The following is a 27,874-nucleotide window of genomic DNA, read 5'->3' as shown; positions in this document are numbered from 1 at the left end:
TATGGTAGAAGAAACAGGGATGCCTCCAGACGGGAACAGATACCCTATGTATATGTCTACCATTATTTCTGCTAGCTTGTAATTTTGCTTCTCACGATGCTGTGGGGGATAAAAAGAGTGATTTAGAAAGATGTCAGATGACAACCTCTTCCCTGTACATGAACCCACACATGCATACTCCTGTACACACATATACACACACATAGACAATTATTATACAAATACCCTAACTCCATGAGAGAATAAACTCCTTTCAAATTCTCTGATCTGAGAAACCCCAAATCCTGTATGGTAAATTCACCCTGTCCTCTCACATGCCACCCTCATCTGTCTCCCCCTCAGCACTCACTGAGTAGCGGGGACTCAGTTCTGTGTCCGTGTTAGGGTATCGATATTGCTTTCAGTTTCTGCAGTTCATGAGAACATGTACCCACTAGGTTTTAATCTGGATTTCTATGTGTTTTTAAGTAAGGCTTTTGAGACTCTCTGATCTTGATCCCTGGGAAGACACTGGGTACAATCTTGCCAAAGAACAAAAGATGAGAGGCTGGGGAGATGGCTCTGAATTTAAGAGGACATACTGTTCTTTCACCAGGACATGAGTTCAATTCCCAGCACCCACTTCAGTCAGCACACAGCCACCTGTAACTACAGCTCCAATGGATCAGACATGTCTAGTTATCGTAAGTACCTCTGTTCATGTACGCATATCATAGGCACACAGACACACAGACATATACACAAAAGTACAAATTTTAAATGAATATTTTTTAAACCACAAACAATTGTTGGTTACCTTAGGCAAAATAGTGCATATCAGAAATTGTTACTAACTAGTTTATGGCTATAAAGAACCTGAGGAATAAAATGGCACAGGGAGTGTCTCCCACTCCCAGATTATAAGAGACACTGCCTCAAAAAATGTGAAGAAATTCTTATATGTATTCAGTTCATAATGGGTTTTAGGTAATCACTTTAGTAAATTCTCTTGATGAATTTACACTTAAGTCAGAGAGTAAATCCAATGTACAAGGAAACATAATCAAGATCAAGAAATGATTGGAAGGCCAATAAAAATCTAGTCCCTCCTTCCAGTACTATGGGTGACCACGAGCTAAATATATGTAGTAGCTTATTCTCTGAATCCAAATGGGTCAACAAGGCCAACTCAACACAGAGGTTCAGGGAACAAAACACGAAAAACAATAGACCCCTGGTAGAGGGATCCCAAAAAACAAGGATTTAAACTTCTCTAGAGATAACTTAGTCAAGTGTCTGGGGTTCTATGTTCCTTTTTGCAAAGCATTGTAGCCAAAGCTGTTTTCTTGCAAAGATCAACAGCACAGAGGACACAAAGGGCACCCTGATGCTAACTCACCAATGTAAACTGCTATCAATTCTTCTGCAATACAATTAGAAGTTGGAATGTAAGGTCTCTAAAGGAATGAACAGAATTCCAAAGGATGTGCACAAAGACACCATGGTGAATACTGCAAAGGATCTAAATGCTTACCCTTAGGTAGCTGGCAAAATAAATGATAGCACAGGTCATCGAGGACATATTATGTGACACAGAAAATATATGAGGGATCGATCAAACTCAGCTGCTCATATTCAAACAGCCGCATGGTTTATGTTGGAATAGTCAGCTCACAAGAAGTCACATTCTCATGGATGCACACTGCTAGACAGCAAGGCAGGCCAGTGCTCCATAGCAGAACCGCAGCACATACTAAAGGGCAGAGAATATCAGAAAACAGGAAGATACGTGGCTCTCCCTGCTTGAAAGCAGGTCTTGATGAAATTCTTTTTTGTGGCTGTAGACTGGGTGGTAGAGATGAGGCGACGAGCAGGAAACAAGAAGATAGATGAAGACATCCCTGGGGGGCAATATCGGGATTCCTGTCAATCTGGCAAGGATGTATTTCAGTTGAGTTTAATTTAGTTGGAGGAAATATGAGACGGAACTGCTTATTTCCTTCACCTTGGATGTTATGAAGCAGCTCATGCTGCTTATAAAAAAATCTAATAGTATCTTTATCTATGATTGACAGTGACTCAATCATAGCTTCATATGTATGGAAATAACTCAGAAAGTTTTGACTTTTCCTTCCCACATCTTTCTGCATTTGACCTTTTTTTTTTTTTTTCATTTTAGAATTTGCATATATTATACTTTGGAAAAAGAGAAAAAGACTACAAGAAAAAAATTGACTAAAGAATAATAATTTTAAAAATGACTAGGTGACCCTTTAAGGTCAGAATCTTCTCCTGTCTTATGACCTACACAAAATGGGATATAAAATAGAATGTGGTATAATGTCTTTACATATGCCAAAACAAAGCAAGTAGTTTGTTATATGACCTCTGTAGAAACATTCTATTTATTATTTTTTAATCTTATACTACCTCCATGGTATTCCCCTCTCATTTACTTATCAGCTTCTGCAGATGAAATCAGTTTTGTGGTTGTTGCTTGGTTGGTTTTTTGAGACATGGTTTCTCTATGTATAGCTTTGTCTGTCTTGGAACTCACTCTGTAGAGTAGGCTGACCTCAAACTCACAGAGATCAGCCTGCCTCTGACTCCTGAGTGCTGGGATTAAAGGCATGTGCCACCACCACCCTGGTCAGCAGATGAAATTTTATCATCTTATCTCTTGATACTTCACTTTCTCTTAGTTTATTTAAAGACTGAAATTAAAACCCTTCCAACTAAACATATCCATATAGACTGAAAGAAAATTTCCAGAGATTTTCATCTAGTTCTCTCCCATTTCCTAAAACACTCCAAATGTCTGCCTAGCCATCCTCTGTCTATTTTTATATAGTCCAGATCTCAGAGTTTTCTAGAAAGTTACCTGTGCTCAAAGCTAATATTAAGAGTAGTAATAATTTTATAATTCTAGCACTTAGGAGGCTGAGGCAGAGGCAAAACACACACACACACACACACACACACACACACACACACACAGTGGGAAGAGGATCCAGTCCAAGAGCCAGGCCAGGATAGCAGAACTACCTGTAAAGCTCTCCTGGACCATTCTAAGCTCAGAAACCTATAAGGATGCTTGACATGGTTTCCTTGCCTAAGTCTTCAACAGAAACTGCATTACAAAATTTCTAATGATGCTTCTAAAAGAGTAATCCTTAATTCCAATGACAAAATATCCTCAGGTGATGTTTTGAACACAAGAGCCATGACATAGAAATGCCATTTGACGATAAGCCCAAGGTAAACACCATAAAGTCAGCTGTGAATACGGAAGAGAGCAGAATGTCTACATAGTCTTTAGCACTGACTCTGACCAACCTGAGATCCCAGACTCTACATCCCATATAACCTGTAGGAACAGTGATTTGAGAGACCTGATTCCTGAAGAGGAAAATTCACTTTGGAACATCAACGTCAGGACACTGGCCTTAAGTACACCCTCCCATCTGTAGAGGCTTCTATGTTTCCAGTCTCCCCAAATTCCTCTTAAACAAGTGCAAAGTCTTAAGCAGCAAAGTCAAGTGAAGTGGCTGCCATACAGAAGCTGTGTCTGGGCCCAAGAAGACCACGTTATCTGGGCACCCACATCAAAGCTGTGGGCGGAGAAAAGCTGTGAATAGAAGGGGGGCACACACCAAGAAAAAAGGGATGGGCTTTTTTCTTTTATTATAAAACGTGCAAATGTGCTTTCTGCTTGGTTTCATCCAACTGTTTTCATTACAGTAAATTTGCTTGAAGGCACAAATATAAATTTGAAAACATAATTACAAAATTTAAAAGCACCATTATGTGTTGAGAATATTCTTAGAATTATAATATCATCTTGAAAGCTCTCTTAAAAATAGCTTTGTAGCGTTATTAGTTTCAGCTCACCCTGGGTTTTTAAACTACCCCTAATTGTCAAAAACTGAAGGGACTTGGAGACGACAGAGACTTCACTGGAAGACAAAAGAAAGGAAGGACAAAAGGAAGCCACAAAGTTAGTAAATGACCTCAGAGAGCCTCAGACCACAGCAGACCTGCCTCTCTCCTCTCTTCCTAGGTTACTGGTCGCACCACATTATATCAAATGACTTTTGCTTTAATTTATCATTATTGTCTTCTCTCTGTTCCTCTGTCTCACTATCTTTGTCTCTTTATCTCTCTGTGTGTCTCTGTCTCTGCCTTTCTCTCTCTCTCTCTCTGTGTGTGTGGGGGGGTGTGTGTGTAGGGGGTGCCTTTGAGACAGGATGAGTGTATAAGTGTTCCAATGCCCATGTAGAGGTGAGAGGGCCGTTGTAAGGACTAGGTCCTGTCTTTCCATCCTAGGTTTCGGGGCTCCAACTCAGTTTGCAAGGTGTGTACCACAAGCACTCTTACTGCTGAGTCATCTCACCACCTCATCAAATGTCTGTTAAAATGCAACATCTCTCGACTCAGAACAGCATGCTATTATTTATGAAAGAGCGCTCAAAGAAATAACCCTACTTTCCCCACCAATTCCTTCAGATGAAATACCATTCTCCTATTTCAGAGACATCAATAATTTTTTCCTGATGTTTTCATTTAAAAAAAAAATGAAAATTTTCTTTTCTTATTCCTGCCAAGAAGAAATTCACTCCGAGTACTCTGCCTAAAGGCCACCCTGACAGAAAAAGAGACTGTGATTATGTAACTGCCATTCGACCCACCACCACCCGAGAGCATCAATACAGAAAGAGCTTTTTATAGAGAAGGTCAGGAGGCCCCAGGCGAACACGCAGGGAGTCCGGTCCCTCCCAGTTACCTCCTGATGGTGGCCATCTGCAGGAGAGTACTGAGATCCAAGCACTGACATTTGTTTCCAGAGATTATATGACACCAAAAAAACCTTACTTAATAATCCAGTTATGCCTCGTGTACACAGAGAATGGCAGCCAGGTAAAGTTTCTAGCCTTTTGAAAATAAAAATCTCCCAATATTTGCTGATACCTCAGACATCTAATCTGTGAATGAAGCACAGGGGAGTCCTCCATGCCTCCCACGTCTGTTGCCATGTGCCTGTCATCTGAAGGAACCAGAGGACTGCATTTCGGGCTGAGGAAATAAAAGGAGCTTGGTAGGATGTTGAGCTAAGAGATGCTATTGAATACTGAAATCTCATCAACTGGATAAAGCCACAAAAGACAGTAGAGGGGGAGCTGGGAAGATGGGAAGACATTTAGGGCCCAGGGCTCTCTGTTCAGTCACCCCCCTATGCTCCCCACAGTCAACCCTCTGACCCCTGTCACCACTGTTACAGACATGCTCTCCTTTCTTAATTACTCATCTCACAGGACTTTGAAGAAATCTCTCCCTTTCTTTAACATTCAATGCTGTGGTTGCAGTGAAAGAAGCAAACTCCAAGGAATATGGCGGCCTCCACCAGCCCTCCAACCAAAACACTCAGATGTCAGCAGGCTCTATATAAATTTTTGTTTTTAACCCAATTATTTTAATGCTTCAGAGAAATACCTTAAAATAACTCTTCTCCCACCGAACTGCCACAGGAGCACCCTTCAGCTCTTGGTGGATAATTTCATTTCTAGCTGACATACACACTTGCAATATTCATACTCTCAAATGTTCCTTCTTGTCCCTTGCCTTGGCTCTCCTATCTCAGTTTACAAGAAAGAAGAAAGATGACAGGCATTGCTTTCTGCTACTGCAGGCATGCCATACTTCATGTGCAGCTGACCTAGAGCTCTCTCGGTGTTGAAAAGAATGCCTACTTACCAGCATAAGAAGACAAAGTTTGGAGCTGAGAGGAAAGGATGGACCATCTAGAGACTGCCATACCTGGGGATCCATCCCATAATCAGCCTCCAAGCGCTGACACCATTACATACATTAGCAAGATTTTGCTGAAGGGACCCAGATAGAGTTGTCTCTTGTGAGGCTATGCCAGGGCCTAGCAAACACAGGAGTGGATGCTCACAGTCAGCTATTGGATGGATCACAGGGTCCCCAATGGAGGAGCTAGAGAAAGTACCCAAGGAGCTAAAGGGGTCTGCAACCCTATAGGTGGAACAACAATATGAACTAACCAGTAGCCCCCAGAGCTCGTGTCTCTAGCTTCATATGTATCAGAAGATGGCCTAGTCGGCCATCATTGGAAAGAGACCCATTGGTGTTGCAAACTTTAAATGCTTCAGTACAGGGGAACGCCAGGGCCAAGAAGTGGGAGTGGGGGGAAGGGTATGGGGGACTTTTGGGATAGCATTGGAAATGTAAATGAGGAAAATACCTAATAAAAAATTAAAAAAAAAAAAAAAAGAAGAAGCAGGCAGTGAACACCAGCCTGGGAATATCCCATGCCCTGCTTCTGCCTCCAGTTTTCTTACCAGGATTTTCATCCCCAATGAACGAATGCTTCAGGCCAGAAAAAAATACTAATAGTGGAAATCTTGATAATATCATTAAGTGCAGAAGAAATAAAACAAAAATATAGTGTATATTTCACATAAATTCAATCAGCTTCCTCAATTTCCAATATACACAGACATTGTGTCTTCCACTTACATTTCAATGACTGCCATGATGGTTATGTCAATGCACAATTATTACTCAATATAATACTGATACTCAGTGCCAGTTCAGAAATCACAGTGAGCTGCTCCTCCCTCAACACTTCCTTTATCAAGCATTTTACATAGTGCTCGCTTCATCAGCCCAATAGAAAACAGCAGTTCCTTTGTTACTGTTACTGCAACTGGGCTCTTACAAAATAATATCTAAAAAGGAACCCACTAATTCCCAAGTGGCAACTGCATTATCCTGTTATTTGCCTGTATAGACTGTTGTAAATGTAAATAAATATATAGCTAAATGTAGAATGAAAGCCACACACACACCCCATTTCATGGGGAAATTTAACAAAGACCCTTTCCCTAGATGAAGCATTACAAGTAGTTACTTATTACTGAGAGAAGAGGAATCCATTTTACCCAGAAGATCCCTCCTGTTAGATTACCCAGTAGCAAGTACTCAGAACTAAACACATGTATACAGAAGCAACCTTAAAGGAAGTCGGTAGTGTGTGTGTGTGTGTGTGTGTGTGTGTACACTCACTTGTGTGTGTGCACGTGTGTATGTGTCCAATCTTGACATCTCAGTCATACAAGTATTCTTCAAACACAGAAATGGCTTTATCCAGAGATGTTGGTTCAGATGGCCACTTGTAAAAAATATTCTTGAAGGCTTCTAGGTCTATAGTTAACAAAAGCAAAGGATGCAGTTTAAGGCTACTGAAGTTCTGGTCCTCAGGGGAAATTATCTAAAAGTAGAAGAATAAATGCAAAGGAATCTGAAGTATTTGGTCACTATTCCCTTAAAAACACAAAGAAAGAAGTCACCAGTTGGTATAATAAAGTAAAAGCAAGTGCATATATGTTAGTTGACAGAAAAGCTAATATAGGGTACCTGCCAGGACACATCAGTCACTTTAAATAACCATACAATTATTCTAGTTGGTTATTAAAGGCTTCCGTTAACTCTACTGTGCAAAGCGTGTTTCCTTCTCAAAAGCATGAGCTTATAAACACTGTATTTGCCACAACTTCGGGAATAAGGTTTAGAAGGCCAGGGGCCAAGCTGCACACTTCTGTTACTTCACAATCCACTCAGGAAAGATCTATAGGTGACGTGAAGACCATGGCTATTGCTTTGTGAGTAAAGGATTCCCATTAAATGAGGATCATTTGTCGCATTAAGAATTCTTCCTAATCTTTGTATCCTACAGCTGGCATTTGGCCAAGTATTCTGGTAAGTATGAGTGGTTGGAAAGAGAATAGAAGGGTGTGGATTCCAGCTCAGCAGACTTCATGCAAGCCAAGGAATATGCACTTCTAATGCTGAGCTGGTGATGGGTGTTAACACCTGTCTTAGGCTTAGCTGCACACAGCAATTTAATGTCTCAGCAGCATGATTATCAGGCCTGATAAAGTTGTCACTGCAAAATGTCCAGGTTTTCCAATCCAGAGGCTTGTCTAAGGAACAATCACAGGAAAGCTGTTGGTCTTAAACAGGACATAGGATACAAGGGAAACCAAGGTCAAAGACAAACAGGATAAATATGTAGGGGACTGCTGCATGGTAGTACTCAGCCCAGGGCAGGGAGGACAGCTGGGAGGAGTCCCCAAGCAAAGACAGTCACACTTGGGTTTTAATGCAGTGCCTGTGGCCTCTAAATGGGAATTCTGGAAGGCATTCAAGAAGAGATGTAAGCAGATACCAGTATGTCTCCCATAAACACTACTAAGCAGTAACTGCCTACCAGGCACTGAGCTAGATCCAGCTAGGAACAGAGATAAGTCAGCTGCACGGCTCCTGAAGCATCCACAGCAAGACAAACAGCCATTTGTAACAGAGCCAAAAGCAATGTGCTGTTGGCATTTGGAAGAAGGACTGGGGCATTCTTGTGATATTTCTCCAGCATTCCCCTCCCATATGCCACAAATCTGTCTAAGGACTACAGAGATAACAATAAACACAGCTGACAAAGTCCCTGGGCCCACATGAACTAGTTTATATGAGGGTGGGCATAAAAGTAAATTATTATTATTATTTCAAGACATACTGAGCATTATAAAGAAAAATTACACAGGTTAATGGTTATAAACTACAAGAGTTATCAGAATGAACAGAACCATCAGGATAAATCTTTCTAATAAAGCACTGTAAAAAACAAACAAACACAAGGCCAAATGAACAAGGGTCTGGAACATTCCAGAAGAAGAAATGGGAAACTAAAGGAAGGCACTGTCTGGAAGTATTCAAGCACAGCAGCAAGGCCAGCACTGAGGCGGAGGTGGCTGAGAAGGAAATGAAGAGACAAAGGGCCATCTGAGGTGAGTCTTACAGGCTATGGAGGACAGTCTAAAAGAGGACTCACACACATTGGGATTCAAAATATCTGTCTCCTGATTACAGCCCCCGCCCTTTAAAATATGAAACACGTTGTATAATTCATGAACTAAGATTGGTGCAAGTGGTGTATAGACTACTTCTGCTCCAAAATTCCATCCAAGGTATCACCGTACATGTAGTGTTACTCATAGATACACCCTCGGACTCCTCTTAGATGTAATAAGTTCCCAGACTTTGCTTTGTAGTGGCTTTCATGTGAGGTACAGTAGTACACGTAGGTTGTATGTCTAGTGGATAGTGATGGGATTTTAGAATTACGTAAGGGTTGCAGCTTTAGAGCAGGAAGATCACAGGGGTGTAAAGGAGAGATTCTCTCGAATCCTATCAGCATGCTTCGCCCCTGTTGATGCTGACCTGGGTTGTGGAGTACCTCTCATGTCTCCTAACTGTTGCTCTTTCCCCCTCCCCTCATCTTCCCACATTGTAGTCTCAGCTGGAATTCTGCATGAGCAGCTTACCCTTGGGGAAAGGCAATTTAAAATCCTTTCATTTTAGGGCAGAGTGCAAACATTATTTATAATACTTCTCCAGAAGAAAATAGTCCCTCCTCCATTTCTGAAAATATTAAAAAAAAAATGTACTGACATTAGCACAGACTCACAGCTATTAACTTGATACTTCAACTTTGGACACAATATTATCTTATTATCTTTCAGTGCTCAAATTATTCTGTCTCTGGCCACAAGAGGTCTATGAGATGATTCATTTGTTCCTTTGATACACTCCCATCACAGGCTGTGATTTTTAAAGTATTTTTAAGGAATTACTTTATGACCCTACAAAATACCTCTGGCTCTTGCATGTGTGCTGCCCGGCCCTAGGTCAGCTCTCTCAATGCTCTGCCTCTGTCCACAAGAGACCAGTGCTAGAAAACAAACTGAGCACGGGGAATTCTGATGACCATGGCCTCCTGCTGTTGCCCTTACCTTCTTTCTTCTTCTACTCCTTGTAAAGCATTTCATGACTGGCCATTAAAGAATCCGTTACTTTTCCTCTTATACCCAGGGATCTCTGTTCACCCAGGGTCTAGCACAGTATATACTGACCTTCAACAGCTGATTAAAGCAACACATATTTAAAAACTATTACAAACAGAAATGACTATCTAAAAGACAATTCTACTAGCTAAAAATATCGGTCAAAAATGTTTATCTTTGATATTTCTGAAAATTCCACTCCACATGCAGAAATGCCTTGATCCCTGCTACTGGTTGGGTGGTGATCATTCCCCAGATACCTGTGTTAAAGTCTTTGTCCCCAGAGATACAAAGAGGTGGTAAAACCTTTCAAGGTGGAAGTGAGGCCCAATAGAATGTTCTTAGGGAATCTTTGCACACATCTTCAAAGGAGGTGTGATTGTTTATTTGTGTGTGTGTGTGTGTGTGTGTGTGTGTGTGTGTGTGTGAGACCATGTGTGTGAGTGTGTGAGAATGTGTGAATGTGTTTAAAGGGTCTCTGTATGTGAATACATGTGAGATGTGAGTGTCTGTGAGTGTGTATATGAGAATGTGTTTGGTATGTGTGTGTGCGTGTGTGTGTGTGTGTGTTTGTCCCCTCCTGACTCATGAAATGAGTAGGTTTTCTCTCTAAGTGCCCCCTCCTCTTTAAGTATTCCTCTCCTAAAGTCCACAGACCATTAGGCCTCCCAAATATAAATTTGCATCCTCTAGAACCGCGAATCAAAATGATCATTTTCTTCTTGTCAGTCAATCATCTTGGGCAATCAGTCAATCATCTTGGGCAGTTCGTTACAGTCATGCCATTGAATACAGAGGGCTTTACATTAGGTGAATGGAAATACAAAGCAGATGATCTTGATTTTACCTTCCATTAGGCACATGCCTCTATATTAGCACAATATCAAAACAGGTTATGAGGACTGTGAAATTTCAAGTAGACTAAGAAAAGAAACTCTAACACTATGATATGAGATAGCTACCACTATCATGTCAAACACCCACGTGTCTTTCCAATGCTGGACACGTATTGTACAGGAACACTATCAGCCATGTAGCAAATGAGTTTTGCTACAGAGCATACATGTCTTTAGGCAGAGACCTTCACCATAATCACAACAGAGAAACACATCTTAAATCATAGACCCTAGATAATAAGTGGTCTTTGAGATCCTCTTTACAAAAATGCTTAAGTTTCACATCATTATCTTGTTTTCAATAACCATAATTACACTGATTACCATAGGTACTATAATAATTACAATAGATATTCAACATAATAGTAGTTATCAGGGGACAAATAAATATGTATCTTAGTGTTCATGTATCACCAGGACAGAGAAATACCACCATTTCCATAGGAGACAATACTTCCTATTTAATTATATGCATGTTGCAGAGCAATTTTTAATAATATTATTATTGCATCATCTGATCTTTTGTGAAGAATGTACGCTTATAATTTCATTCTATGACTACAATTCTGTTTATAATTTAAATTTATATTCTTTAAAAGTTTATATCAAAAAAATACACTCTTCCAGTACAAATTCAAATAAAGTCACAATACACCATTGATGTCAGTTTCCCTCCAACACCACACAACGACTGTAAGGCAGTAACATCCAGAAAGGCCATCAAATCCCACAGGAAAGCTTTTCCTTTCCAGATAAAAATCATAATTAATTGGGAGCTCTCAATGCCCTGTCCTGACTTGGTTAATGAGCCCATGCTAAATAAAAGAACACAGTTAGACTGAAGAAACAGAACATATGTTAAGTGGTCCTTTCCACTAAATGAGCATAATAACATCTGCATATACTTGATATAGAAATAAACATATATAAAAGCACTAGTTCCCATCTCTAATTATATTATCACTCTATTCAACGTGCATCTTCGCCATGCTCTTGGAAAGGTCTGAAATCACAACAGGAATGTTTCCCTAAAGAAAAAAAAATCTTCTCACAAGACTGCCGCACCACCTCCTACTGGGTAGGTTTCCTCCGGACCCCAATGACTTTGGTGTTCATCAGACCTTAAAACAGCATGAGCCAACACCCTGAAGTAACCCTTTTAAAAGACATGTGCATACAGGTATGTTTGCCAGTGCATGAATGCATGGGAGCACACATATGCACGCGTGCGCGAGTGCTCGCACATACACACACACACACACACATACATCTGTCTCTGTTTCTCTGGAGTACACTTATTAATACAGATACCAAGCATATTACGACATTATAAGTCACCAGAGCTACCATAATGAACACAGATCAGGCAACCATCAAAAGTTATGGCAAACTGAAGCATTCAGACTCGGGCTTCACTCATCACCGTGGACAGTGTGACATGGCCCTTGTCTTCAGGACCACGCTCATGCAAATGTGAGCAATGCAAACGAAGGGATGAGGCGTGGAAGAGACTTGCTTCATTTCCTTCGTTCTGGCCCACGCCTGACTCCTGTTAGGATTCTAGGTGTGCGTCTTCCATTTCTATACCGTCTAATTTTGATTTTAAGAGTGTCCTTTGTTGTTGTTGCTTGTTTGTTTTTCTTTGGTTTTTATACAGATCCTACTGGCTTTGAAGTGGTTTCTGTTTTCTTGCAGTTTGAGTATGACATGTGGCTGTGGCGGATGCATGCACACAAAATATATTCAACCTATATTTCATTATTGAGTACTATAGGCCTATGACTTCACATCTATCATTTCTTTCTTCCTTTTTTCTTTTGTCTTGTTTTCATCCCTGGATTTGAACTGTCTGTGCACTGAAATATTTGAAGGGGACTAATGTTTAATCTGTCTTCAAGCCTCTTCTCTCCTTTCTCTTACAATGCTTGGTCTTTCCAGCCTTTTCTTTTTAAATTTTCTTAAATTTATTTCATTTATGTATATGAGTACACTGTCACTGTCTTCAGACACACCAGAAGAGGTCATCAGATCCCATTGCAGATGATTGTGAGCCGCCATGTGGTTGCTGGGAATTGAACTCAGGACCTCTGGAAGAGCAGTCAGTGCTCTTAACCGCTAAGCCATCTCTCTAGACCCCAGCATTTTCATTTTATTCTGTATAAAATTATTCTAAATCCTTATACTTGTAGTAGCTGGGCATTATCTGAATGTGATTCTCTCCCGATTTTTTATTTCTTACTTTTGGCTCTTACATGTGTATGCTTTTTCCTAACTTTGGACCTCTTGATAATCTGTAGCTGAAAGACATCTTGTGTAGAATTGTAGAAAGAAGAGCAGTTTTTGTGCCTGGATATGAGTGTGACTTCTCCTCTGCTAATCTTAAGAGCTCAGTCAGTTCAATTTAGTCAGAATGTAAAAGCTAAATTTCGGTTTTACCGTTGCCATGGTTACAGTCTTCTCAGCCCTGCTTCATGTGACACTGTGTTACTTTGTTACTTCTGGGGCATGACTGGCTTTGAACTGATTCTCTTCAATGTCAACTCTATCCTCTGAATCTTCCCTCTGTGTGAGAGCCTCAGAGACTGTCTCTCCATGGTCCTCCCACTTCCATTGCCCGAGAATGACCTAGTATCTCTCTCACACACACACACACACACACACACACACACACACCCATGCGGCGTGTGCTCTCCGGGTACAGAAGATGACCACTTATTCAACAGCAGTCCTGGACAGGATGTGTGTAGCTGGGGATCGGGCCAGGCCCTTCCCACAGATTTTGCTCCTCCAGCAGTGTTAGAATCTCTCTCCCTCCTCTAGATCATAGCTTCTTAAAGTGTGGGTTGCAGCCCATATAGTTTTAAACTCGGTATCAGGGCACTGACCATACTAAAAGGTTTCTGAATGCACAACATCCACAAAGTAATTCAGAGTCAAAACTATAAATGTTTCAAGTATTTCTAGCACTGCTGGCCCATGTTACATCCTAGCTTCAGCCTTGGCTCTGAACATGCATGCAACATGTGTGTTAGTACTGTTCATGCATGCAAGTCTAATGACATATCATGAAATACTGGGAAAACCTATTATATGCTGTGAATTTTGATATTTTCCCTTACATACAGTCTTCTCCTCTTATAGAAACATTATGGTTTAACTACAGAAAACAAAAAAAAATCATTTTTCTAACATCGTTGCTAAACATTTGACAAATTAGTACATCTGTGAAGTGTATTATATTCAAATGCTTACTTTCTAAAAAATTACTCTTTGAGTTACTATCTTGGTTTCACAATTAAATTATGAAATGACTTTGGGCCTGAGATTAGAACAGGTTCTCGAACAGTTCTAGAGTGACCACAACAGGCTTCTGTGATTTCTGTGCTGTGCATTTATGTGAAGCAGTGTTCCATGCTAACAGAACAGGGAACAAGCAAGTGTCACAACTCTGACGTCTGACAGAGTAGACTTAAACCTCTACTAATTTCCAGATGATGAATAGAGCCCTGTCTTTCTTTGAGATGGGACATCTCACTGACCTAGGCTAGTTGGCCACTAAGCCTCAGGGATATGCTGTGTCTGCATCCCTAGAGAGCATTAGGAAAAAGATTCACCATTAACTGGCTATTTTTACATGAGTTCTAGAGATCCAACTCCTGGCTTCATTCGTCTGCACCTCACCAGCTGAGTCATCTCTCCAGCCCCTAAAATGCTGCCATTTAGAAGAAATGCAAACCTCTACACTTTGTGTTTCATGGTGATTTTGATATAATTGGTGATTTGGTGCTGTTTCTTTATTTCTGAGAGTCTCACCATGTAGCAAAAGCTGACCCTGAAGACACAATCTTCCCACCTTCCTCATGACAAGGTCTGATTACAAGTGTCTGTCACTATTCATAGCCCCTTTGTCCTCTTAGATCTAATGTTCTCTTGACGATGACAACAGGGTTCCTCACGACACACTGCTGCTCCACAGAAGCCCAAAATCAGATTTAGCGATCTATTTCTATTTTCAAATGTTGGTCAACAACAGAAAACGAGAACAAAGAAAAACAGAAACGCTAATTGACATTATTACACACTACTCCTCACTATAGTCCAGGTTCCCTAATTCATGAAAATCATATAAATACATTTGTTTGCCATTTACCTCTGCCTTCATAGCTCCAGGTTTAAGGCTAACACTCATCAATCATACTGTCTATCATAAGTACCTATCTACTCTTGTCCTGTGTCCCAAGTAATCAATCTTAAAAGTCTTTGGAAGCTTATAGACATATGAATGGATAAAAAGATGGTATGAATTGTGTGAAATAACAATATTCACTTAGCACACTAAGGAAAACATCATGGAACCCCAAATAAGCATGCAATAAGAATTTTAAAATGCTAAGAGCCACGGGGTGTGGTAACCTCCTTTAATCCCAGCACTCAGGAAGCAGAGGCAAGCAAGTCTCCGAGTTTCAGGGCAGCATGGTCTACAGGGTGAATGCCAGCACAGCCAGGGATACTTGGAAAAACCCGGTCTCGAAACAACCAACTAACTAACCAACCAACCAACCAACCAACCCAGATGCTAAAGAGGCTTCTAATTGATAATATTTTAATGTAGTCATTAAAACTAATACCAAACTATAGCCTTAATGATACCAAGGACTATAGCTCTAGCAAAATCTTACAATGTGTGACTAAAAAGTCTAAAGTACGTAGAAGCTACGTCATACAGTGACAAGGTCAAAGAAGAGGCCAAAGGGACAAACAGTGGAGCAGGCTGCAGTGCACACACAAAGGGCACAGGCCAGTCCATGAGTGCAATAGACACACCATTCTTGTTTAAGAGGACAAAACTAATCTGAGGAAACTGTGGTGAGGCTAGGTAGCAAAATGTCACTTATCAAGTCAGTATAAATCATATAGCAAGATACAATATAGCCAGGCGTGGTGGCACACACCTTTAATCCCAGCACTGGGGAGGCAGAGGCAGGCGGATTTCTGAGATTGAGGCCAGCCTGGTCTACAAAGTGAGTTCCAGGACAGCCAGGGCTATACAGAGAAACCCTGTCTCGAAAAAACAAAACCAAAAAGAAAACAAAACAAGACAAAAAAATACAATATGCAACAACATTTGTGAGATATGACTTGAAGTTTTGTAAACGCTGCTCTTCCATTCTAGATGCTTAAGTACTTGTAAAGTAAGAGAAGGAAAGAAATGAAAAAATATAATTATTAGGACTAGTAATAATGGCTAACAATCAGCTGTACATCATATGGTGCACAGCTACTAAACTTGGGTGCATTTCTCTACATCATGACCTTTTACCCAATATACAAGTAAAACCATTCGACTTTTCCTACAAGCATTACTGAGAACAGATAATTGTACTAGACACAGTGTGAATGCAATCTTAAAGCACTGTTGCTTTTCCTTGCTTCCTTAGTAGGCGAAGAATTTTGTATGGGGGGTGGGGGGTTAGGGAATTTAAATATCTTGCAGTAAATAAGTTTGTCGTTGTTTTTCAGATGGATACCTGACATTAACCAGATGCTTGTACTATTCACATCTAGGGGAATATCCTTCAGCATTTAAAGTCAGTTCCCAAGTTTGTACTCCACTAAAGTAGCAAAGCAAGGTGCCTTAGATGTAGAGTTCATTTTCCCATTGAAACAAGGTCAAAAGCTCTGAAGTCAGCCAACAATAGCTATCAGCTCACAGTATTTCTATTTCAGGAAAGATTCTCATAATGGTAGTTAAATGAGGATATTATTTTCACCTCTCTGTGTGCTGGAAGTGCTTCCTCTTAGTAGAAAAAGAAAAGATGATTCACTCCAAAAGGTCTTACCGAAAAGATGGCAAAGTCTGTGGACTGCCACAGGGGCTCCAAATGTTTGTTGTACGGTTTCTAAATTCAAGAAAAGCACACCCTTCTCCAGGAGCATGGCCTCTTAAAGCAGAGAGACCTCCACTCTCACAGAATGTTTATGCTTCAATTCAAGCCCCATCAAAATGCCAATGCAATCTTCCCCGAAATTTTAAAAGTAATATTCAATTCCATATGGAAAAAAATTTAAAGATAGCCAAACTACTCTGAACAATAAAAATAGAAGTTTGAGATATGGTCATTCCAAATTTCAAGTTATACTATAGAATTGTATTAATTAAAAACAAAACCAAAAACATGGTACTAGCATAAAAACAAACACATTGATCAACAGGAAAAAACTAAGGACCTGGATATAAATCTACACACCTACAGTGTCGGTTTGGTTTTGTTTTGTTTACAAAACATCAAAATATACACTGGAGGAAAGATAAGATCTTCAACAAATGGTACTGGTCAGATTGGATAGATGCAGGTCAAAGAATTAGGCTAGATCACTACTTTTCAGCCTAGAAAAAATTCAATTCCAAAAGGATCAAGGTCCTATACATAAGGTCTGATACCATGAATATAATAGAAATATTATGGAACATTCTTGAACTTACAAGCACGGGAAAGGCTTCCCTGAACAGGATGTCAGCAGCACAAATAGGACCACATTAAACTAAAAGCTCCTGTATAGAAAAGAACCTACCATTCAATTAAAGAGGTAATCTACCCGATAGGGTATGAAAAATAAAATCTTTACCAGTTATATATCTAACAGATGAGTGCTATCTAAAAAACATGTAAAAACAAACAAACATCTACATATCAAGAAAGCAAACAATCCAATTAAAAATTTGGGTGTGAAAACTAAATAGAGAACCCTCAAAAGATGAAATACAAATGTCTTAGGAACATTTTTTAAAATGCTCAAGTGGCGTTAGCACAGCTATCAGGAAAACTCAAATTAAAACAACCTTGACATTTCATCTCATCCTAGTCAGAATGGCCTAGTTTAAAAAAGCAACTGACAGCATATTATTCAGTAGCTGCAGGGAAGGGAAAACACGTATTCACTGTTGGTGGAGCATTGCTGTAAAAGATACAACTGATACAGATTCAACATGGAGCATCCTCAAAAGGCTGGGAAGAGAGCTACCACAAAATCCACTGATACCACTGCTGGGCATAGACATATATGGTGTGTGTGTGTGTGTGTGTTTGTGTGTGTGTGTGTGTGTGGGTGTGTGTGTGTACACAAAGGGCTCATACATTACTACAGAGATATTTGCTCAGTTAGGTTCATTGCTGCTCTGTATTCATAAAAGCCAGAACATAGAAACAGCCTGGACACCCATCAACTGATAAATGAAAATAGCATTCCTTTACACAGTGAAATATTATTTGACTGTTAAGAAAAAAGCAATGATGGAATTCAAAGTAAATAAATGAAACCGCAACAATTATGCTGGTGAGGTAACCAAGCCCAGAAAGACAGATAGTGTGGGTTCTCTTTCATGTGTGGATACTAGGTTTGTAATGTATGTTTCATTCCAATAGCCATAGAAATTAGATACCTCTTAAGGGGCAATGGAGAGAGGGAAGGATTTTNTAAAAAAAAAAAAAAAAAAAGAAGAAGAAGAAGAAAAAAGAAAGAAAAGAAAAGAAAAAAGGAAAGAAAGATAGAATATGGTACTATAAAAGAGGAAAGGTGTATATAGAAAGTATATAAAAAGTGTATATAAAGGGATATAAAATGGGGAAGTGCAAAGGTTAAATGCACTGGAAATGAGACAGTAAAAGGAGGAATATGGGGAGGTATAACTAACAATAAATGTCTTTTGAAAGAACCATAGAACTTCCTAAAATAATACACATGCCTGCACATGATACGAGTACAAATGGACTTACTCTATAATGGGGACAGTACCCCTAACTAGACCCCCCATGCTAACAAATAAATCCTCACTGTCAGGAATGGTCACCACCTTCAGAGTGTTATACACGCTCCTGGAGTAGAAACGTGATCATCAGTCTCACCCGGCTGTGAGCCTGTGACATGCGATGATGACCTGTTTAGCAACACACGCCCACTGATGTGATGTGCGACAAATGTTATGGGAATAATCAACCACTTTATGACTGGATTTTATGGCCTACTCCTCAGGACGGAACCCAAACCTGGCACCATAAAAGGGGCCAAGCAACTGTGCCTAGATAGGTGATAGGTGTAAAGAAGGGAAATGTACTAATAAAGCTACGACTAAACTATATTACTACTAAAGGTAGTCTAGAAGAACATACTACTAAATTGCTATACCCACATATATGGGAATTAACACAGAGACCCTCACATGGAAAATGTGCAGAAAATAAGAGACTATGGAGTCATCCTAAACTAGGTAGCTATATCACACCCCTCCTTAAGGCTCAGGAATCTTTGTGGATGGCTCCACACATATTTTGACTTGGTATGTTACCTTAAAAGAAAAAGAAAAAGAAAAGAAAAGGAAAGGAAAGAAAAGAAAAGAAAAGAAAAGAAAAGAAAAGAAAAGAAAAGAAAAGAAAAGAGAAGAAAAGAAAAGAGGACATGAAGTTTCAAAGAAAGGAAGGAGTGTATCTGAGAGGAGTTCTGGGGAGGAAATATAATTGGGGTTTGTTTATTGTTTGTTTCTTTCTTTAGGAAAGGAGGCATTCAAAACTTACAATGTGTGGAAAGACTACCAATGAAATAAGACAACACACAAGAGGTGCCCAGGGTTTACACAGTTCTAACAAGGAGTACTGTGCTAGTAGCAAAAACCATTCACAGATGCCTTCATCCTCCACATGTGACTTGGCTGCTCTCTTCCCATCCAGATAAAATCTTTTCTCATGACTTGCAAAGTCCAATCAATGCAAGAGAAGTGCATCAGGAAACCTCCTGAGCCTGGAACTGGGCCTAGACCTGTACTTGGAGCCCTAGCGTTTCCATCCACACTTCCTACTGCTCCTAGCCCATCTCATAAAGAAGCAGAGGGCAGCATGGTGAGGTTAAAATGAAGCCAGCTGGGCCAACAGCAAATTTAGACATATGAGTGAGGTTACATGAACCTCAGAATGAACAAAATTGATGAGTGACCCAATAAAAGAGCTAAAGAAGATATAATCTGCTAAACCTACCTAATCATTATTTTCCAATAAAATCAACAACAAATAAAAGGTTTATTTTTTTAAGCCACTCTGTTTTGGGGTGGCAGATAACCAAGATAAATATAAAGAATATACCAATGATTCTTCAGGAAGCCTTGTGGGTAAGAGTCAAAAACCCTTTACACAGTTAATACTGCATAAGCAAACACTATGTCAACACCTAATGATTTAAGCTGCACCAATAGGTAAGAAGGATGCAAAAGGAAGTGCAATCCAGACATCTTCCAGTCTAAAATCTTACAGATAAGTTCAAGGAAATAAATATAAATATATCACAGAAACTTACACAGGGCTCTGTATAGACATCTTACAGAAAGATCTACTGCCATAAACTGGGGTGGAATTGCTGAGTAAGAAATGGAAGTTAAAGAACAACAACAGATCAGTCTTGGAAGCAGGAGAGTTACGTCATTGATCAGTAAGAAGAGACAGCAGCAGCAAAGTAAGAGAGTGAGGTATAACTGTAGCTACAAACCAAAGTCTGCTCTTCATGGCTGTGTTCCAACGTGTACATGAAGGGTGACAAGAAATGATTGAGCTCGTACTGAGACATTAGACCAAGCAAAGAAGTTTAGATGACCCTGTTGGTTATCCAATATCACACAGAAACTGTTGAAATATGGACAGAATTGTGTTCCTTAAAAAAATCCGTGCAGTTATAGTTTAGAAGATTGACTCAAAGGCCAGCACAAAATGAAAGATGACAAGTCAAGATCAAAGGGAAAGAAGAAACCAAAAAAAGAACTTCTGGAGGGAGTTGTTGAGGCAGAACTGGGGGACACGACATGCAGATGGATGTGAGGAGAACAAGGCAAGAACTGTAAAGGCTCTGGGATGGTTCTATGTGCCAACCGGGCCAGTGCAGAACAAAAGAGGCACATTAACCTTTCCCGACATACAGACAAGAGAGTAAGTCCTTGCAGGACAATTTGAATTTGACCTAGTAGTAAAATGTTCAGTGTATGCTGGACTATGAAATTCTAAGTCTTTGAAAACAGGAATGGGGATAGATGCACACAGTTGAGAGTAACCTATACCAGAGTTAAATCCATAGGCTAAGCTCATCGATGGACAGCTCATACCTACCTCAGAGAGAACTGTGAGTGAATGAACTGGAGCCACCCAATGTAGGGTATGTGACTTAGGTACCATTTATGAAAGCAGCCACTTCTTAGATCTCCCAGACTGAGAATGAGGAGGCAGGTCCTGTTCAGAGAAGGTAAACTCAGCTTGCTTTGAAGTATACAGCCTGGTGAGTTAAGGTCAAGAGCCCTACATCCACTACAGTAAATGTCTACTGAAGTCCCAGTCGTTCTCAAGGTCGACAGCCATACCACATGCATCTGTTCCCCTTTCTGGGTGATTCGATTGCCTAATCCAACAACCTTGCCAAAATGAGCTCCAGGTCAAAGAGCTTCGAAGTCAGCTAACTATAATGGTTGTTCAAGTCTCTGCTCAGTCCATTATTTGTACTTTTAGTATCTTAGAAGAAAGCAAGTAGAATACACATCTGTTAATAGGTGTGTGGTTGCTTGGAAACCAAGGCTTTTTAAATTTTTCTTTTTCTGGTCTCAATTTTAACTATTGCCAAGCCACAAGCTTCAATATCTGTATCAACCCAATTGACCACACAATATGGAAATTTACCACCTACACTTTCAAGGCCCACAAATAAATGCATGCATCTCATACACCAAAGCAGATTTAGGTCAAAATCCAGCATCAGGTTGCAGAAGTCAGTTTCTAGTTAAGCTCCATGGGACTTACTCATCTCTGACATTAGTCACGAGGCAGTGCCTCGTCGATTCTATTGACTGAAGTGGGATTCATTAGCTAAAGCATTTCATCTCAGTCAAGGAATGCTCACAATCTTTAATGAGGAAACAGAGCAGCTAACTATCTACAGAAGTGCTGAGTCAGTTGACTGTCAGGCAGTCTTACAAAGTCAAGGTTACCAGGATGTCATTACTGAACCATTATTAATTCTGTGAAATTTGCAGCTTTGGTTCCCAATTTCCCTTGTTATTTTTTTAAAACAAAATACAAGATCTTAAAATCTCTCAGTATGCATGTCGAGTTACTGTCCTACAGTGGGGCAGAGAGATCTATGTTTTAGTGAATATTCCCTGTGATTCTGTTGCACGTGGGGCCCATGGACATGGGTCCCACGGTTTCAAAACGGGAAAGAGGAGGAAGAGGACAGACAAGTCTGACTCCAGGGCCTCACAGCTCATTACATCCTGGAAATCCAGGGAAGGTACAAACTGCACCAAGGTGAAACAATTTTCCTGCCCTGGGTTGTCGAGACAACAAAGGAGCTACCACTTGATGGTCACCTGCAATTCGATAAATCGCGCGCGCGCGCGCGCGCGCACACACACACACACACACACACACACACACACAAGCGATCTTACACAGCATTTTTATTTATCTGCGTCTGGGACACACTTTACAAAGAAAAGCTGCCAAGTGATATTAACCTCCATCAAATATGAAAGTATACTAAAAAGCCTTGATAATTGAAAAGTTTAGCAATTTTTAATGAAAATAATCATGTACTTACCACACAAGTCAGCAATATTACCCTATTGGGCACTTATTTCCCCCCCCCCAAAAGGCTACATACATGGTAGCCTTACTGATAAATCCAAGACCTGGGAATTCGTCTGCTGTCCTTCACCAGAGAATTGTTCAGCAATCTGTGGCTACCTCTGCAATTACTCAGTAATAATCAGGGCCTGGGCCACAGTTTGGAGGGATCCAAGCATGCAGAGAAAAGCAAGGAAAACCAATTCCTTAAGATGACATATTGGATGACAGAACTTTCATAGAAACTCAAGAGACAATTAAATGCAGCATATAAAATGAATCCTGGACTCAGCAGAGGGGAAATTACAAACAAAAGTCATTATTAGAACTAGTGAGGGAATTAAAATTTGTGAACTTGTGGAAAATTTTAATCACTCTAGTTATATTTTATAAGAACTTTTTGGGATTTAGTTTAATGGCAGAGCACTTGTCTAGCAAGGGCAAAGGCCTGCATTCAGTCCTCAGCTCCAGAAAAAGGAGGAGGCAGGGGTGTTTTAGTTTATAGATGCCTCTGCTGAACTATTAGTGGGCAGCCTACACCAGTCTACAAGTGGGTAGGAAAAAGACAGCATGTATGCAGAGGGAGAGCGGAGAGTAACAAAGGTGATCAGGCATCCTTGGAAGGGGGGTGACTCTGGATACAGCATTCCTCCAGGCCTTTTTTTCTGACTCCTGGAATTTCCCTACCTCGGTACATTTAAAATTAAAAGTCAATTTAAAACTAAAAATTTGTTTCAAGCAAAAAAAAAAAGGTTCCCAAGTATTTTGAATAATTCTTTCTCCAAATGATCACTGTTCTCTATGAAAAATGAGGAAATCAAGGGGAAAAGACAGTACGGGGGAGAAAAGTCTTTTGTACTAATGGTTGGACAATATTTTAAATCCTTCCAAAAGAGTACTCTTCAATTTTCTACACAGTATATATTTATAGCAATCAAAGTCAATATTGTTTTCTTTTTCAAATATTAATCTGTTTTAATATAGTGTATTTAAATGTAAAACTTCTTTCCCAAATTCTTGACTGTCGTAGGATGATGTGAAGACAAGAAAGCTAAGGACCCCAGGCACAAGAAGCTCGCTCTGGCTTCAATGCTACAATTGCTGAGGCTTGGCTTCACTTTGTATCACATGCTTACATAGTGAGCTGGAATTTCTAGCACATTCATGGCAATCCATTTTACCCCAAAGACATCAGGAAAACAGCTCCCATATTTTAATTAGAACGTTTGGCTTACTAACACTCCTGACATGTCCCTTAGCAGCTAGCAACTTCATTTGGCCACACTTAATGAAAACTTGGCATGTAAACATGGTTAGGCTAAAACTAAAGGCCATTTCCAAAGGACAAAAAAAATGGTTCTGTGTTTTCTCCATTAGGATTCTGTTATTTAAAACTGCCACCGGAGGTAATAAAGAGTATGAAAAGGAGATTAGAGAGGTCAGTGTCTCTCTCCATACCAAGTAGTAACAATAACAACTTCACTAATGAAGTGCCAAGACTTTAGCTCATGGTATTCCAATAGTCTTGATTTAACTAAGAGAGTTATTTGGTTGTTTTTCTTTTTTCTCTTTAAGTTGTGATTTATTTTAGCTTCTATCTCAAGCTGAGCTACAGGCAGAAGCTTCACTTTAATCACAGATCCATAACAGACAGTCAGTGAGACGTGGGTCATGTTAAACATGATACATTTTTATCAATCGTGGCATCTCTATGATGGATTCTTCCCCCAGAACCATTAATAATTGTGCAATTAACAAGTAACTATGAAATGTCAGACCTGATTTAGCGAACAACAACATCAAATCAATATTCCAAAGGTCTGAGTGATGATCTCTTTCATCCCCAGAATAAATTTCTAGCAGATAGCTTTGTGTTTTATAAATTTAATTAAAATTAATGAGAATATATATTAAAATTTGATCCAGCAAAGGAATGGAATGCATAATGTCTAAAACAGTATACAGACAACAACAAAAAGAGAACACATGGAGCAAAGCAGGGAGCAAAGGTAAAAATGGAAGACTCTGACTCCTTAGTAAGCAGCAACTGGCCTGCCTGGTGCCTGCATGACTGAGTTCTCAGTCATACAGATGGCCAGAGCCATCTTAAGCATGTACAGCCATCTTTAATCATCTGCAGACACCTTGAAACAACTCTGAAAACACCAGTGCCGATTGTCCTAACTCTTGAAGTCACTGTGCTAGCCAGAGCTATTTAGCTTTTTGCAATTACAGGTTTTGGCAAACCATATTTTCAGCTTGGCCAGAAGGAGTACTGGTAAAAGAACTATCCCAATGGAGACTAGTACCTAGAGCTGTTCTAGCAGGAGCCACTGACAACTGGAGGAGTGGTTGAACAATTCAGGAGTCAGGATGGGAAGGTGAGTCAGAGGTAAGTATGAAGACCAGAGTTTGGAGCCCCACAACCCAAATAATGTTGAGCAACATTCAAGGAATCTCTGGAGCAAGCTGATTAATCAAAATATGCAGACAAGTGAACTCGGGGTTCAACTGTGATACCACACCTCAATGCATAAGGTGGGGAGCAATCAAGGAATATAGACTTCAACCTTGAGACTCAGCATGCACGTGTACACATAAGCTTGAACACACACACACGCCCATGTACATATGAGAGCAAGAATTTAGAAAAGAAGAGGCAGAGCAGGAAGAAAGGAAGCAGAAGTGAAGATAAGAAAGGTCAGGTTGCTGATGAAAGGGAGCCAGGGACAGGAACCAAAGACCCTGGTCACCAGGAGCATTCAAGAGAGCTGACAAGTCTTCAAGACCAGGGATGTCAGACCATGCTCTGAGAGATGGAACACTGGTCAATGTCCAGGTCTGAGGGTCTCAATGTCAAGGGCTTATAACAAGCAAGAACAAGCAAGGTCTGATTAGAGTCTGGAAAGAGGGCCTGTAATATTACAGGATGATACTTACTGCTATCTACCATGGCTGGTCCCGAGGGTATAAAAATGAAAGTTGATGAGTTACTCAAGGAAAAGAGAGATGAGGAAAGAAAATATTTCTGAAGCCTGGCTACTCTGTTCTCGCCATGATCAGGACCAAGAACACACAGTCCTGAGTCCCAGTTTGAGCAAATGGACAAGAGGGAAAAAAATAAAGGGAAAGAAATTAAAGTATCCCTGTCTGCATATGGCATGATTCTGTACATGAGAGACTCCACAGACAACATCTTCAGTAAAGAGGCATATTATAAAATTAACATGTCAAAATAGCTTTCCATTTTACCAAGACAAATAGGCTGAGAAACAAATCAGGAAACAATCCCATTCATTATAGCCTCAAAATAAACAAAATACCCTGGAATAAACCTAACCAAAGAAGTGAAAGAACTACACAATGAAAATCTTAAAACACTAAAGACAGACACTGAAGAAGGCACTACATGTTAGAGAGATGTCCTGTGCACACAGACTGGTAAATTAAAATGGCCATACTACCAAAAGCAACATACAGATTCACTGTAATCCCTTCATACAAAATCCCTTCAAAAATAACTTCAAACAATTGTTAACTAAAATTGGGAGGAAAAAGCCTTAAAAATCATATGCTTAAAACTTATATCGAAGCACAAAAGACTCTGGATAACCATCACAATTCTGAGCTATGAATGATAGAGGTATCACCGTTCCTGATTTCAAGTTACACAAACAGAGCAACAGTTGTAAAATACATCACAAAACCAGACATACTGATCAATGGGTAGAACTGAGATGCTGGTGTAAGTCCACACAACTATAGCCATCTATTTTTTGACAAAGGAGCCAAATATACATACTGGCAAGAAGATAGCATCTTAAACAAATGGTGGTGGAAAAATACCATCTACATATATAAGAATGAAATTTAACCCTTCTCTCCTACCCTGAAGACAAATCGATTCCAAATGGATCAAACACCCAAATGATGAATTTTGTCCCAAAACTCTGAAACTTCTAGAAGAGTAGGGAACACACTTCAGGATATAGGCTCAAGTGTACAGAGTAGGACTCCAGTCTTCCAGGGGAAAATTAACAACTAGGACTTCACAACATTAAAAGGCTTCTGTACTGCAAAGAACACAATTGGCTAGGACGGCTCACAAACTGAGGAAGGACCTTTGTCCGCTTTACTTCTGACAGAAGATTAGGGTCTAGAATACACAAAGAACTCAAAGGTCTAATCACAAAGAAAAATATAAACAACAACAAACAAAACAAAACAAAACAAACAAGCTACGGAGCTGAAGGGAGAGGTCTCAAAAGAATAAACACATATGGCCAAGAAATATTTTGGAAAGCTGTTTGCCATCCTTAGTCATCAGAAAGGAAAATAACAAGTATTTAGAGAGTTCATTTTATCCTTGTCAGAATGGCTAAAATGAAAATATCAAAGGTTGTCACGGATGTGAGAAAGTGGGAATATCCATGCACTGCTGGTTAGAGGACCAACTGGTTAAATTACTGTGGGAATCAGTGTGATTGTTCCTAAAACATTCCTAGAAATAGGTCTACCATATGACTCAACTTTGGCACTGCTGCACATGTACCCATAGGCTCCAAGTGTTATTAGACAGACACATGTGAATCCATGGTCATTGCTGCTCTGTTCACAATAGCTCGGACATGGAAACAACCTAAAATGTCCCTCCACTGAAGAACAGACAAAGGAAATGTGCTATCTAGTTTCATTGGAGTCGTATTCAGCTGTAAAGAAAAACAAACTTATGAAATTTGCAGACAAACCAAATAAAATCCCCAAACGTGATATTGAGTGAGGTAACCCAGACCCCGAAAGACAAGCATCACAAGCTCTCACGTGCTCCTTGCTCCAAATCTTGGGATTCGTGTGCTTACTTTGAAGAATCTGTAGAATCCAGGAAACTAGAAAGGAGTCAGTGATAAGGAAAAGATCCACAGGGAAGGCAGATAGAAGAACACAGAGGGAAGCAGAATAATGAGGAAGGAGACAATTGCTGAATTGGAATTGCCCTACACAAGGAATAAGGTTCCCCCAGAGCCACAACTGCCAAAAAAAAAAAGTTCAGTGTCAGAGGTGGGATATCTCCCTTCAAACTATTGAGTGACTTTGATCTAGGGACTTTCATCATCATCATCATCATCATCATCACCATCATCACCATCATCACCAGTCATGGGGATTGGTTCTAATGCTTTGAACTGGGAATCTGCTGTCCAAACACTAAAGGTCCTTGTCCCCAATTGGTTTATGATCGGTCAATAAAGAGCCAATGGCATGGCCAATGGCTGGTCAGAGAGAGAAAGACGGAACTTTTAGATCACTTGGGCTAGGAAATGGAAAAGAGAAAGGGAGGATCGCTGTGACTCAGGGGAGAAGGATAGGACGTAAGAGCTGCAGGAGAGAGCCAAGGAGCCATGTAAGAGTTCAGGTAAGTGTGGCCACCTCC

General features: G+C 40.1%; 1 protein-coding gene and 1 pseudogene across 2 annotated transcripts in view; one reads left to right on the top strand and one right to left on the bottom strand.

Annotated features, from left to right (window-relative positions):
• The window catches only part of Sh3gl2 (SH3 domain containing GRB2 like 2, endophilin A1), a 406,012-nt gene that overhangs the window by 306,483 nt on the left and 71,655 nt on the right, over positions 1-27,874 (bottom strand). The window lies entirely within an intron of this gene.
• LOC110292345 overlaps positions 12,147-27,874 on the top strand; it is a 55,653-nt pseudogene continuing 39,925 nt past the window's right edge.

Source organism: Mus caroli, chromosome 4 (assembly GCF_900094665.2).
Source record: "Mus caroli chromosome 4, CAROLI_EIJ_v1.1, whole genome shotgun sequence".
Lineage (NCBI taxonomy): Eukaryota > Metazoa > Chordata > Mammalia > Rodentia > Muridae > Mus > Mus caroli.
Note: the sequence above shows the minus strand (reverse complement) of the source record. Positions and strands in the feature narration are given on the sequence as shown.